Raw genomic sequence first — 14,145 nt, forward strand, 5'->3', positions numbered from 1 at the left:
ATAACCAATGCTGGCCAAGAGCTCTGCATTCCAGGAGGGGACCTGAAGCAGCTCAAATCTGAGAAAAGAGACCTAACCAGTAGAACTGTGCAAGCACAAAACTGAAATCCCATGGTCACACACAAAGAGGCAAAAGTCCCATCCAGCCAAAACACCTCTTCTTTACAGAGTGTATAAATTTTAATCACAAGTCATGCCAGGACATAAACACACAACTGAAAGAGAAATCTGTTGTTTAAACAGCTCTTGAGAGTGGCTGAGAATAGGATTAGAAGTGCTGGGATGTTTATCCTTTCTTCCAGTGCAATTGTGCAGTCAGACACAAATCATGGGTAATACCTGTGGGATGCCTCCCACTCATCCTATCCAGCTAAAGGAGATTTGTTTTCTGCATGGCACAATGGTATAATTGAGAGCTGGCACAACATTCTGACTACAGTTTTTGTGATAAGCTTAAAACACCAAACACACTCCAATGAACACATCAGTGCTTCAAATATGCTCTTCTGAGATTGGGACCATTTAATTTTGACTGCAGTAAGTTTCAAGCATGAACAGCTGAAAAACTTGTATTCCCTGAGAGTCTTTTAATGCAGAGTTTGCCTTTTTGATTAAACTCATTGATTTCCAGCTGTCTGTGCAGTTGTATAGCAACTGTGTATAACAAAGCAGCTAAAAGCGTGTCACATGGTACAGGATACGATAATTTTTAAAGCATTATATTAAATACAAATAATGAGTAAAATGCTGATATAAATAAAGATTTATTAAAGGAAATCTCTACCTGTCTACCAGAGGGATATATTTAAGTTTAGGTCCCACCTAGGGATGTCAATTTGGATTTTGTGTGTTTACCCTATAGGGCCAGTAAGAAAGAAGAGCAGGTGAGAGCTACAGCCTTGCCCCTCCCCAGCCCACTCTGCTTAGGGCCTAAAGTTGTTTGCTATGAGTAACCTCCCTGTGCCAAATTTAAATGATTTTCACCCTCCTCAGGTGAGCTGTGCACCTGAGCTGACACCAATATAAAACTGGAGAAAAAAGCTGGCTAATATCCTCCACATCCTGATCTTGCAGCAATGAAACAAATGTACACACAGAAGGATAAAGGATCAAAGCTGATCACAGCTGAAAGTTAGAAAAACACATTTTTCTTTTTCCCCTCCTTCCTAAAAATAAAATTAAAAAAAAAACTTTTAAAAATTCTACACTTAAGTGACTTGAGAGGACAGTCAGGGGGAAAGCAGTTCCCATTTAGCTCACAATTCCAAGACTGGAAGCAAATTTCACCATTCAGCAGGGGATTTTTCTTCAAATGACCACAAAATGAGAAGTGTCATTTTCTAGAGAGCTCCTGTGGAAGCCAGGAGCCCTGCCAGGCTGATAGTGCTCAGTGCTGAGGGCAGATTACACTCCCTCTCCTCCAGCCCATCAGGATCAGCACTGATAAGCAAACATGAGAGGAGCCATGTGAGGCTCTGACAGAACCACTCCACTGCAATTAACTCCCTCCCTCCACGCACAGCAGTTTGGATGAATCAGCAAATACCACAGAGATAGAAGAAAGAAGAGACAGAAAGGGTTTTGACAGAACTTGTGTATATAAGTAAAACCACATGACACTGCATGACCAAGCTATTTATGTGATTATCTAATGATTCTGTGCATCAAAAACTTTCAAAGACTTCTTCAGTAAAAATGCTCTGCTGAAAATAAAACTAATACAGCTTCACTTAAAGCTATTTTATTTAGAGGGGGGAAAATCTATAATCTTGGCATTATGTCAAACAGATTTAGCTTATTCCCCTTCTCCTAAAAAAATTCCTGCGGAACTCATTGGTTCATCAAGGTCACTGGACCACACAGCTTTTACATTTTTTGCTGAAGCAAAGCCCATGCTCAGTTTTAGGAGACCAGGAGCACATTACCCCTCCTGGGGTGTCCTTTCCAAATCACAGATTTGGATGTGTCTGTAAAACCTCCAGGGTCCAACCAGCTCCCAGTGAGCCTGGGCAGCCACACCCTGAGCTCAACACAGGTTTGACTCTGTTACCACACTGACACCTCAGTGACTCAAGGCAAAGGACAAAGCCATCACTTGAAAGCTTTTGACACTTTTGCCACCAAAACTACATCCAAGTTTAGTTCTCTTCAGACACAGAGGCAGGAATTATGTCATCAGCATGCAATACAAGGTAAGGAGTGCTTAGGACAGAAAACAAGGACAGCTACCCCAGCAAACATATTGGGCCTGACCACAGGCTTCTAAATGAGCCAGAAGAAAGCACGATTTTCTTTTGACTTCTTGAATATGCATTGAGCATTTCCTTGTACACACAGTGATACCCAGCCACGTGACCTCAATTGGCAGAATATTTTATCTTTTGTGCTAATTTTGTGGCCCCTTTGGTTGTCCTTTGTCTTGGGGGATGAAAGCAAATACATGGCAGGGAGGGGGCACTGTCATCTTTATTTACTGCAGTTTCATGTGCTAGGTCACAAAGCATTCCCAGGCTGCAAAAAAAGGCTGTGTTGCTGAGAATTTATAAAACAAGTTGAAAATAGTGTGCAGTTATACTACAAGAAGTTGTCAATCAAGGCTTGCTGTGCCTTCCAATTATTTATTTTTTTTTTAGAATAGCCAAAAGAGATGGAAAGTCTCCAACTATGTCATTCTGTAATGGAGGAAAAGAGTCTTTGTAGGGTTCACATTAATTTGATTCAAAACAAACCCCCCAGAACTTACTTTTTCCCCAGAAGTATCAATTCTATTAATTTACTAAGCTTTCTTACATGGCAAAGGATTTCCTAGTACACATCCCACACAAAAAAAAAAAAAAAAAAGAAAAGAAAAAATCAGGCTATTTCAGCTGCTAAAGTTTGTACAGATTGCTGCACTTATTGAGTTTCCAAGCTCAGGAAGCAGGCAAGCTCAGGAGAACATGGCAGCATGTGTTTAATTTCCAGCATGTGCTCTCCAAGCCTCACTGCACTCATACACATGACTGACAGAAGATTTCAGTGTAGACTTGTGTGCTCCTCTGAATCCAGGCCAGAGGTACTTGAACAATTCCATAAAGTCATTTTATGTCTTTCTGTGATGAGAAAATTGTTTCCTTACTAAAGATCAGGCTCTTTTTGTCTATGCACACAGGTATGTTGCAGATGAAGAGCCAAAAGTTTGCAGCATCTGCCATGCTAACTAAACAAGGTAAAGACATTTACAGTGCAAAGCTTGCTTTAATTCAGGCACACTTAACTTTTCCTGCAACAGCAGTCCCTGCCATGAAGGGTTTTATGCATTGGTAACTACAGCAAAAGAATGCTCAATGTCTGCAGCTGCCTACAGGCTGCAGGAACACTTGGCCACCCAAATGTATTTTAGGCTCCACATGGGTGCAGGGAGCTTAATTTGTGGAGTTCAGAGTTGTAAGTAGTCAAAATATACCTATAAGATTCTGTTCTAGATGTAACTCACACAGCAGCAAACATCAGAACTTACACAGCCAAATCAACTTACTCCAGATTTACTCCAGTACGAGGGCACCACAACATATCTGCCATTCTAGCTGATCCAGCTTATTTGTCATAATTTTGGCATTCAAAGGAAGAAAAACCCTAATTCAGTAAAATGTGTCACAAGGGTATGCACATAGTCAAATAAAATTAGAGAAGACACTGATATTTCTCAGCAGGAGTTTAATCAGAAGTAAACCTTCTTGGAAAGCAGTCTGAGAGAGCTGCAGTGCTAATTCACAAAGGGTGGGTGGAAACTGCAACATGCCTGCATTTCAGTGAAGCCTTTCCTAGAGTATCTCAAAATGCTCAAACTAAATTCAAAGTGGACGCCTCCCCAAAAGCAGCCCACACACTTCAGCTGCAACGTGTTACAGAGGGCCACAAGAATTAGCAAAAAGTTGGGGAACTAAAGCAAGACCCATGATCTAATTGGTTTTAGCATGTTTCCTACTAGCAAGGAAGAAGGAACAAGAAGGTTCTTAGTGAGATCACCAGATGAGTGATGTTAATTCAGAACACCAGTAAGCAGAGAGAGGAAAAAATACAAACCAAAGACAATTAATGAATCCCTCTCTTCTTGCAATGCTAAAATTTTTATAGTTCAAGGCACTTATTGACATGTAGAACTGAGCTTGCTGCCACAAACAGCTCTCCAACTCCATTTCCTACAGCAGCACAGCCCCTTGCCTGGGCTAAGTCCTCATTGCGGTGCTTTGTAATGCCCTCCCTTCCCCAGCACTTGGCCTGGAGCATTCTGGTTATCTCAGAGGTGTAAATCATACTTCACAGCCCAGAGCTCACCATTAATGGAGTTATTTTGGCTCTCCTATTCCTGTTTCACACCCCACACACAAAACAAACAGAGGTGGCTGTAAAGGAGACTGACAAGGTTACACATCAGAGGGTTCTGTGAGCTCTGGAAGCACTGTGCTGGTTTCATACACAGAAAACAGAATGAGGTGAATATTCTCACTTTATAGGGAGCAGGTTAACAGCCTCAGAAGTTTCACATCGTGGTATGTGTGTTATTTGTCCCTGCCCTTGCCACCCTCACCACCTTCTGTTTCCAGAGCAGGCAACCAACACAGCATTCTGTGGAGGCACCAAAACTGCAGTGCCTTGTCACGTAGCCTTCTGCTGAGGAAGGATATGTACTGCCACAGCACATGTCACAGCTGAGATACACAATACACAGAGCATTTCCATACAACTTCAGAAAGCTTCAACCTATACACCATAACTCCTTACCTCATCAGAAGGCTTCAGGCCTCTGCCCATACACAGGAACATCAGGTCACTTCAGAAGGCTGCAATCAACTGCCCTTCTTGTTCTTGAGCCCAGCCTTTTATCCCCTCCTGTTGATGCCCTGCACCTGTGTGCCCTCTGCTCCCTTTGGTGGTTGGGCAGTGCCCCTGGGCACTCCATGGCTCATTGCTGTCAGTGCTGCTCACCTGCTGCTCACAGCTGTAGCTCATTGAGGATGAGGCTGGGCCAGCCCCATCCCAATCATCACAAACTGTGTGCCTACAATGTACCTTTTAACCCCCTTCTCTATGCACACCACTGGTCAGATAGGGGCCTTGCTTGTCCTACAAAGATGGCATTCAACTCCCAAGGCTGCACACAGCTCTTGTGCCACACCTCCAAACCTAAAGCTTCTCCAGCAGCACCTGGTTCACTGGATACTCAGGAAGGCAGAGGGATGTGGCTGCATTGAAGGCTCAGAAACGCTGTCATGGCTGAGGATCTGCCTATGGAGCTGTAGCATGGAATCGTCCTTCTCATTTGTTACTCATAAGGTCTCCTGGGCAGGGAAGAACAGGCTTTGACACACAGAAGAAAAAAGGCCCACAATGCCACCAACATGTCTATCATTGACAAAGAGACATTTTTCTACTGCACAGAGATAGGACAGGAAAAAGCTTCATCTCGTTCACACACACACACACACACACAGAGGCACGAAAGATGTAAAATTGTTTGAGGAACTTTCAGTCTTGTTTTTAAGTGAGTTATGAATGTTTCCAAAAAGCCTAAACTCTAGACAATGGCAGCACATTGCTGAAGAATGTTTAAGGGATTTAGGCGAATCTGATAATTGCTTGGTAAGACAAAAGCAGAAACAGCTTACAGAAATAAAGGACATGGGTTTGAAGGAAGTTTCTTTAATTTTTAAGATTACATAGCATACACTGCAAAGAATAAAAAACCACTGACTACAAGATAAAAACAGTAAAAAAATCTCCTGTCAGGAGAGCACATTTACACAGCCTTTCAGAGCACAAAAAGAAGCCAGAATTCTATGTTTGGAAGAGTCCGTCTGCCCATTTGCTCTAAGCCCTAACAAGCCACTTAATTCAGAGTGATTTCAATTTCACATACTCCAAAGTCAGGAGCATGATGTGAATACAGATAACTTGAACTTTCATTTTTCCACTCCAAACTCTGTAGATGGAGCAGCCAGGACATGCATAACAGACGAAACAGTGATTTGTGCAAGATCTGCAGCTCTGGTCTTGTTAATATAGTCAAAACCATTTAAACTGGAGTTGCATGGATTGAGCAAACGTACATCTGTGAACATTTTCTGGCCTGTTGAAAAGCTTGTGTTCATCCCTTCCACATCAGTGTTCTGCACATATCCTACCCCTGTATTTAGGCAACAGGAATGGCCTCTGCCTCAGATGGCCCCTGTTTGACCAACAAATCCTTGAAGGCTGAGCAAGTACAACTGGGAAAGTATCACCTTATTATTATTATTCTATCTTCCTTATTAATATATTAATTTTATTATCTTTCTTATTATCTTCCTCATTCTTATTATCAGAGACAGAGCACTCTGAGCTGAATCAACACCTACATCTACAAATATTCATGCTGGTAAGCAGGAAGCAAAATATTAGTTTTATGAGAAGGGGTTATGAGCATCAACCTCCCTGCTTGCACATCCCACCAGGAAAGAGGAACATCTGAACATTTAGCCCAGGCTGAATAGATTTAAAATCTTTCTCTGAATATTGACAAAATTAAAAATCCACACATCCCTAAAACAGTTCATGCATAATCACGAACACCACACACTTTAGAAAAACCAAATCCTCAACCTTATAATTCCACTAGCAGGAAAAGTTAATACATACATGGAAATTTATTTGCCCCACTTTGGCTTTGTATACATAGTAAGGAAAAATCAGAGCCTACCTACTGCCTGGAAATTATTAGCATGCTCAGAGAGGCTCTGAGCAGCCAGGGGCTCCGTGGTGCAGCCTGGGTGTAATGTATCCAAGCAGTTACACACAGGATACAAGTGGAGAGCATTAATGGGAGACCTTGGCTGAGGAGGACTCACGTCAAAGGCTCAGAAGATGAACACGTGTGCTATCACAGAGCAGTGTGTCATGGCACAGGCAGGATATCACTGAGCACTTCAGCACTGCTCTTTTGTATTAAGCACAGCAATATGCTCTGTATCAGAACTCTTCTTTTTTCAATACTTATTAAGCAGGAGAAAAATTAGTAAATCAGATGGTAGGCTGATGTGTTCAGTACAACTCTGAGCAAAGCTTGTGCAATATTTTAGCAAACATTTACTGCAGACACAGAGAAGCCCTTCCCATGGTAGGTTTATGATCAGCTGTATTTACCATTCTCTATAAATGAAACGTACACTTCAATTAGAAACTGGTGAAGAATAAATACATACAAAACATGCACAAGGCAAGGACTCTAAACTCCCTGAACACACAACCTGTTTTTCCACTAGATGCATTTTAATTACATTTTGCAGATGTTTTTTTTCAATCTTTTGCCATAGCATATGAAATTAATTTTTGAGGCAAGGGAATGCAAGAGGAGCTTTTCCACATTTACATGTTAAACAGTATTTGCTGGTCTAGGCAAAATGCATCCTGCCATTCCAGGGAGGCACTTCCCAGGGACACTACACTACAGTTCCCAGGTCTGAAGGACTCAGAAGCAACAGCATTCCACTACAGTGGGTGTACGCATAGTCCTTTGGATTAAATTCAGGGTCTCTGTGTAGGATGGATTTCCATTCCTGTTGCACCAAAGTAGAAGCAAAACCAAAACTGTCCACTTTTCACCCTCATTTTAAAGTTTATAAGATTTCTCCAAAATTTAGAAAATATATATTCCAGCAACAAATGGATTACAAGAAAACAAAAGAAAGAAAAATCTTTTTCCTTTACCTATTTCAAGCAATACTCTGCCCTATTGTGAGGGTAACGATTGTACAAGATAAATGTGTAAATCTTCACTTGAGATCTTGGCAGCAAAAACAGCCCGGTGCATTTTGCAGAGTATTTTGGTTTAAGGAGTTCAAAGAATACTTTCTTCTTCAAAGTCAAATTTCATCACCGCTGGCCGGGTCATGTTCCACTTCTTATTTCGGATCCTGTCCTCGATGAACTCCTGGTAAGGATCTTGCTTTGAAACTGCTTTCTTCGAGCGGACATAACCAAAGAAGACAGTTAATGCCAGGAAAGAGTAAAACAACATGACAAAGAGGATGAAGAAATAGGCGTTGTCATATGGTTTGTATTGTCGCTCTTTTTGTTCTGTAGCATTTTTCCTCGTGTCCAGGTTCCTTTCCAGAAGTTGCAGAACACATTGTGAGATGAGAGAAGCTAAAGCTGTTTGGTTCATTTTGGGGAGTTAAAAAAGCATGTCAGAAAATAGAGGGGAGTGAGCATCCAGGGGCCCCAAGTGATGCTTCATTGAAGTGGGACTCTGTCCACCACCTCTGGCAGAGCTGGATCTGGCCTGGAACCATTTCCTCTTTTGGTAAGGAATGCTGTTAAGCACTTATTGGGTCTCAGTCATTTGATAATGAGGCATTTGGCTGATAAGCCTGCCTTGTCTGCCTCTGAAGTCTATGAATAATACAATAATTGAACAATAACAAAACCCTGAGACACACATCTGCCAGAAAGTTTAAAATGTGTGATTTGATTTTTTATTCCCCTACCCCCACAATATTTGGGCAACAAATCTGCTCAGGTTACTAGGGGAAATGACTTTAAAAGAACCAGTGGGGGTTTAGGGGAAGAAGAAAAAAAAAGGTATTTCAGTCAACTACTATCTACAAGTTGAACATAAAAATTTAAATTTGAACTCAAATTTGACAGCCTTGGAGCTTAGGTGTAAAGTTGAAACTTTCAATGTGTTTGCATTGAGCATTAGGATTGGTAGTCTGTAGCTGTGTGCTGCCAAAAATACGTGCCACACTGGAAATATTCAAGGAGCACTATCCAAACAGAACAGAACTTCTTATAAAGTCATTCTGGAATATGAAACCTTTGACTGCCACTGACAAGTGGACTGCACTGAATATTTTCAGACAAGGAGCAAGGAGGTTAAGTCTTCTCCAGTGTGGTTTGTCACAGGTCATGTCTACTTGCATAATAATAGCAGAGCAGTGCTCCGTGGATTCCTGCTTCCTATTGTGTTTTACAGGCTGGGTCACTCTAAAGTAAATTGTTGTTTTACAAAGTAGTGAAACCTTATCTCGCTACAAAAAAAAAGTCCTTACTGCCACAAACGACAATACCAGCTGTTTCTTTCTGTGATCTGAATTCTGGGGAATAAGCACCATGACTTTGAAGTGGAGAGCACATCACCAGACTAGCAGTTTGCCAACTCTGCACTGTTTCTTTAGGCCTGACCCCCTGAACTGATTGTATGATGACTAATTCACATGCTAAGATTGCAGTATATCGGTATCACTAAACAGCCTGCGTTTGTCATTAAGGGTTTCTTGTAAAAAGAAAGATGAAAGTGAAGTCTGTAATTTTATATGAGCAGCAGACTACGGTATAAGTACATTTAGAATATGCAACTTCTAGAAGAAATGCTCAGCTCCACATTTTAACTATTTGTTTTAAAATCAGCCCTTAAAAAAAAGAAAATAATAGAAAGAAAAAAGATTTAAAATTCCAATAAAGAGCATTGCCAAATCTTGTTCTTGGTTGGAGCCAAGTTACAGGAGAGATCTAATTCATCTATTCTTGTCAGTAAAGGAGAAGAGATTCAGGGGACTGAATCTTGTTTTGAGGCAACAGAAGAAAAGTTTTATCAGCAGTCAAACTACAAATAAAATACATGCATTCAACTAGTATAAAATATTCAGGGGAACTATGCCCAATTTATATTCATGTAACTGGAAAAGGATTTTCATTTAGGTTTTGTAACTTTTCCAGAACTCTGTAAATTCTTACTGTTTGTTTGTTTTTTAAGGAATTTGCTTCAGTAAAAGAAGCCTGCAATTCTGCATAAATTAAGTTGGACACATGTTAATTCCTGCAAATTTCTTGCCTGCTTGAGAAACACATAACCTCTGTTGGCCAGTTTCTGGGGCTTTTGAGATTGGCAAAATAATATTTAAAAAATTAAAGGGGATTTTGAGGAGTAGGACACCCCAATGGAGTCAAGAATTGAGTGACAAAAATCACACCAGTGAATTCACAGTGGCAATTGCAATGAACAAGGGATGCTGTGCTTCACCTTGCCTATTAAAACAGTTTCAGCCTGATTCCTGAGATGCATACTCATTATTTCCTAGAAATAGGTGTTTCAACTCATCTTATGCTATGCAGTGTACTGGCATCCTCACATATCTAAGCAGGTTTTTAGTGCTTGACAACAGGCACAAAAAAGCTTTCTTTCTCCAGCATTCAGACAGTTAGAGACACATCAGCCTAAGCCTGGAAGATAAATTACTGTGTTAACACTGGGCCATGCTGGTATCTCACAAACCCAGAATTCTGGCCCAACAAACTCAGTGTGACACATTACCTGTCCCACACCGGGCTGTGACGTGCCCAGGTCACCCAGAGGAGGGGCCACCCTGAGCAAAACTGATCCTGTATGTCACCAGCTCCACGTGGCTGCTCCCACACACCTGAGAAAGGCTGCTGCACAAAGGAGGACTTGCTTGGGGTGGTAATGGTGGCCTCTGCAGGGAAGGTTTAAAGGGTTTGCATGCTCACAGCACAGCTCATCCCCTCCAGACTGGGAGGAGCTGCTCAGGGTGAACACAGAGCTCACCTGTGCTGCTCTGCTTCTTGGCCCCTCCTGAAATGCCCTTGGCCAAACACACCTCCACCAGGAGCCAGATGATGGGATCCCACCCCTATCAAAGGCAGATGCTTATTTATCCTCCTGCTCATCTAGAGTAGTCTGGTCTTATTTTAGCTTAGGGTGGTTCCAGACACTGTTTCTGCATCTTGTGTTCTGCTAGGTTACACAAACAAACAGGGCTTTTAAAGTTGCTTTTTCTCTCCTTTTTTCACCCTCCCCCAAACAGTTAAAAGTACATAATCGTGCTTTGAACAAGATCCTAAAGAGCTATTTCCATAAAGTGATCCAATTATTTTTAGAAATGTAAGTACATGAAATTCTTCAAATGCAGGGGGACAATGAGTGAAGATTAAAAAGAAAGTAAAAGATTAAAAGGAAAAGACCATAAGAAAAACTCAAAGGGGGGGAAAAGATCAAAAAAGAGGATTAACCATGTTACTTGTTGTTTTTCAGAAATTAAAGAAGTATGGAGGATAAGGAATTTGTTTCCTTTTGGCCCTAGAAAAATGCCAATTATGGTAGCTAAATTGCCAGGATCACATATCAGTATGCTTTGGAAATGTGAGAAATGGATGGGAAATATAAACACAGGGCAATAGCTTACAGTTATGTTATGAATTAAGCCACAAAAATATCAAGATTTAGTCACTGAACAAGCTGCCAAAGTTAATCTTTCCTGATGATCTTGAGCAGAATCAGAATAGAAGTAACAGAACTGTAGTTTCACAGATTAAAATTGCCTTGTCCTTTGCTATCTCTGGGTCCCCACACACCTAAAATTTCCACTAAAAATCAAAGGAAAATGGGTGCACATGGGCATAAGATTGAGCTCCTTATCTATTCTGTGTATTTTTTTAGGAATTTGTTTTATATTTAGCAGTAAAAAAATTAACAACTCCAAGTTCCTCTTTGGCAAGAGCACTTGTGATGTTATCCACACTAGTAGAGATATTTTCCTTTAGATGGGTGCTGGAGAAAATCCAGATCCAGATCCTTCAAATATCTGGCATTTATGCAGCCCTTTATGAATAAGGATTACAAAAGGAGGTGGTAAGGGTTTCTGCCACAAATTTGATGCCTCTCTAAACCCCAGGATTTATTTAGAGAATTTACAGGGTTATTTTAGCCAAACCAAGTACCTTTACTGAGCCTCACAGGTGGTTTTGCTGTGCTTGGTTCTCAGCAAAGCAGGGCAAGCCAGCCCTGCAGCCTGTCCCTGTCCCCAGGGGCAGCACCTGGCTGGGACAGAGACCTCCCTCCCAGGCTCCCCCCTGTCTCAGCACAGCAGGCACAGTCTGGGTCATGGCTGGCTCCACAAAATGCTCTGAAACCAAAGCCAGGCTAAGGCACAGGCTCTCAGCAGTAAGCCAGGCAAGTGCAGTGACAGAGCAAAGCCCCAGAGATCCTGGTGCCCACCATGGCCCACTGCTGCTCACACATGGATCACCTGGGACCTCTGCAGCACTGGCACAGCCCTGCCATGTCCCAGCAGCACCTGAAAGGGAGGGGATTTCATTTTCACAGTGCTCCATGCACCAGGAACCCACTCCAGAAGTGGCACACGCTGTTCCCAGCCATTCTCAGAGGATAAACTGAGCTCTGCCCCAAGGCGGCACCTCTGGGAACACTTCTGGCTGCTCCCCTCAGCCACTCCTTGCTGACCCCACACACACGAGAAAAATGCACTTTTAGGGACACTGAGGGGCCACAGCACCATCTCCCTCCCACCCACTCTACAGCAACACCCATGTGGAAAACCATATTTGGGGCTAACCCTCAGCAGAAAAATCCCCTCAGGTTTCTCAGAGGATTCCCAGCAGGGTTCCTGCTGTCTCTGCACCCACCCACGGGGAGCGCGGAGCTGTTTCCGCTGCACGTGGCATCTGCACATGCTGGCACCAGAGGCTCCAGATGGCTGCCACACACCGGGCCCAGCTCAGCACCTCCAGCCCAGCCTGGCCCTGGATGGGCCCCAGGCCCAGCAGGCCACAAGCTGCTCCTGGCACTGGCTCTGTGCTCTCCTCACAGCTGGCTCCTCTCAGCTGGTGAGGTGTGGGGTCCCACTTGTGGGTTTCCCTGGGTCTGGATTGAAGGCACTTGAGACAGTAATTCATGTTTGGACTCAGGTGTTTATTATTTCTCATCAGTAAAACAGTCTCACTACTGTGAGTTTGGCAGCTTTTCATTAGAAGGCACAAAATGGCCAACAGTCTCTTGTTCCAAGGTCTTTTAAGACTAAACTATCCAATTAAGAACTGACACCTGGATAATTTTCCCTTTTAACCCAATAACTGATCCCACAGAGACCCCAGTGCAGACTTTTCTGCCCGATTACAAAATGTCACCCAAACCCATGAAGAAGAAGGAAGAAGAAGCATGAAGAAGAAACCCAGGATGACACCCTGTGTCCTCCATCTTGCTTCCATCCACAACACACTAAAAATCCCAAAACCTAAATTCTCACCAAGTGATACACCTACACTACTCTCTATTATCTGTTTCACACTTTTGTGGATTCCAGTCTATCTTGAAGTCTAGAAAACTTTCTCCACGAATGAGGGTCAAAGTCAGTGCTCCCCTGAGGGTCAGGGCACCCCAGAGCAGACAGAAATATCCCAGTGCCCTGGGTTTCCACAGTGAGGGACAGGTTCTGGCTGCTCCCCTTGACCCCCCACCATCCCCAGCCCACACCTGGCATGGCTGCACTGCACTGCACTCAGAAACCCTTCTGGGCCTAAAGGAAAAGCTGAGCTCCACCTTGACTTTTCACACACATTCACTATCCCCTTTTCAAGTCAGGCAGCCATGACTGTGCAAATATTTCCCTCAGGTTTCAGTGCCAGATCAAACAGTGATGTGACTTTTTGGGAGCGCTGTAGTTGGTGCTGGTGCTGGTGCTGCCGGTCAGAGTCTTTGGGAAGAGCAAGGGAAAGAGAAATTCTGTTGAACTGATGCAGGCACTGGGATAAAAGATGTGGCTGTTGGACACCTTCAGAGTGGCAGGACTCAAGTTTGTTGGAGAGCCACAAGGGAAAGGATGCAATGAGGAGAAACCATGATATTGAGGGCAACGTGTGTCTTCCACCACCTGGAGACTTCAGAGGGGGACGGTGGAAAAAGGGTTCAGTCAAACACTGTGTCATGAACTCCACAGAGGGGCAAGACCCCAGTGATGCCCTATGGCTCATGTAGTGCAGAACCAGGTGGTCCCTGCAAGCCACACCATCCCCAGCCCCGACAGACCCTTCCCCAGGATAAATACAGCCAAAACAGCATTTCAAAGCACTCAGGAGATTTGTACCCATACTAATTATTCTGGTACTGACCGTGGGGACACTCACATGAGAGTGGCTCCAAAAACATTTCTTCCATCTCAGAATTTCTGAATTATAAAGCATCACGGTTTGAGTGTGCAGAGTACCTGTAAGCATCACCCTTTTAAAGCTAAAATTTTAAAGGTATGTACATTTGAGATCATTATGAATAAATGCATATATATGGGGAGAAAAATGTTTGTGCAAATAAAACTG

Source organism: Molothrus ater, chromosome 10 (genome assembly GCF_012460135.2).
Source record: "Molothrus ater isolate BHLD 08-10-18 breed brown headed cowbird chromosome 10, BPBGC_Mater_1.1, whole genome shotgun sequence".
Taxonomy (NCBI): Eukaryota; Metazoa; Chordata; class Aves; order Passeriformes; family Icteridae; genus Molothrus; species Molothrus ater.